Raw genomic sequence first — 1,957 nt, 5'->3', positions numbered from 1 at the left:
TCCAAAAGAAATTCGATAGAGATTTACCTATTTTTATTTTATTTTAAAAATTCGATACATAATATAGCTTATATATAGATATCACAAAGATAGAAGGAATTTAAGAAATTTACGAAATTGATTTATGGTATAAAAGCCTAATTTGGTATGATTATTAACTTGGTTATTATTATTAATAAATTAACTAAATTTGGTATATATGCATTCATATTAAAAGGGTAAGAAAATATTCCATATTAGTATGTAGCATCCATTAATTATTAAGGTTAAGATTGTATTTTTACTTTTGAATGAAATGACATGATTTATTAAATTGATGATGTGTCTATGTGACATGACATGCTACATAGGATTAAGGCCATAAATCTTAGGCCTTATTAAGGCTCTCTAGGCAATAAATCAAAATCTGGAGATATACATGCACTGAGTTTGACATATATATGCAATTCCGACCACATTTAGGCATGCAGTTCACACAACAAAAATCAAATAGTTTGCTCAACTTGGTGATAGGTAAGCTTTTGCCAACATCTCATTCCATACTTGAAACTCAGAAACTCCATCATGCATGGATAGAAAAAGTAGGGAAGACAACGAACTAACACATCCCATTTGGATAGCCATTTAGATTAATATTGTTTGTGGATGTTGAAATCGATCAACAGGGTTTTGTACAGAGTACAATCCACTTAAAAATCTGAAGTAAGCAGTAGCATGTAGCATGTTTAGGTATTCAATGTTTGGTGCTTTCCATATCATCCCCATCCTTGTCCATGAAGTTAGCCACCCTACCTTGAAATATATGCCTAATCCACCAGCCAACATGCCACTCTTGATCGAAAATGAAATTAGCTCCACCATTTTTCCTTAATTTCAATGGGGCAAACCATCAACTAACATCCCATGTGAACTAATGACCCCAAATTTGGTTGTTCAGGGGCTCAAGAACAAATGGATATACAAAGATTATTTCATTCCAGATGCCCTTGTATGCACGTAAATGTGTACAAATTGAACGTATAGAGAATACCTTCCTATGTATACGAACAGCATCGATCATCCATTACTTTCAAACTTTGTATAACGTTAATGTTTTGATCAACTTAACGTCGTTATAGGGTAAGGATTTAGATTCTAAACTTATTAAGGGTCGATGTTTAGAGTTTGTAACTGAATCCGGCCGAGTTCCAAGGCCATAATCTGAACGGTTTGGGGTGAAGCACCGCTGTAGTTTGGTATAGAGTACACACTACAACCAAGATTGGCCCCAAACCGCCACACACGACACATCAAGAAGACTGGCCGGTTACCGGTAGCCGCTGCGCGCAACTGTCTTTGACCTAAACCCGCCTCTGCAAACAACACCAACAATACGTACGACACTGCCCTTTCGAATTTCCCAGAACAAGAAGCACTGCTCTTAAGAAAATCCCTAACGTAGTTCATGATCTCATTCTAATTAAGGATGTTACCACCTATATTCTTTCGCTCGAATAACCCAACAGATCGAGCTCTATTCCAGTAACAAACCCACTGTCATTGCCAAATAAAGAGTGCGTGTAACACTGAAGCAAAAAAAAACAGAAAAAAAAAAAAGAAGAAGGGAAAAATAAGACAATCAAGCTAATTACAGAAAGGTTAATGGCCGAAATACTCGGCAGCTCCACTGATTAAAGAACATTCGAACATTTCCAATAGAGCACGAATCAAGGGGTTGGTCAAGTCCTGGCTGCAACTCAATTACTTTGGGCAAAGGTGAAACAAAAGCGCAAGCAAAAAAGCCAACCCACTTACTCGTATGTTTGTCTACACCCGCCAGATTTTTTTGGTACCATACTTTGCCCTACGAAATCTCTCTCCCTTTCCCTTTTCATTATGTAAATGATTCCACTAAGTAAATATATATACAACCCAACTGTTAATCACCAACCCAGAGACCCCAATCTCTCTCTCTCTC

Source organism: Fragaria vesca, linkage group LG2, assembly GCF_000184155.1.
Source record: "Fragaria vesca subsp. vesca linkage group LG2, FraVesHawaii_1.0, whole genome shotgun sequence".
Classification (NCBI taxonomy): domain Eukaryota; kingdom Viridiplantae; phylum Streptophyta; class Magnoliopsida; order Rosales; family Rosaceae; genus Fragaria; species Fragaria vesca.
The sequence above is the reverse complement of the archived record's forward strand: the minus strand, read 5'-3'. Positions refer to the sequence as shown.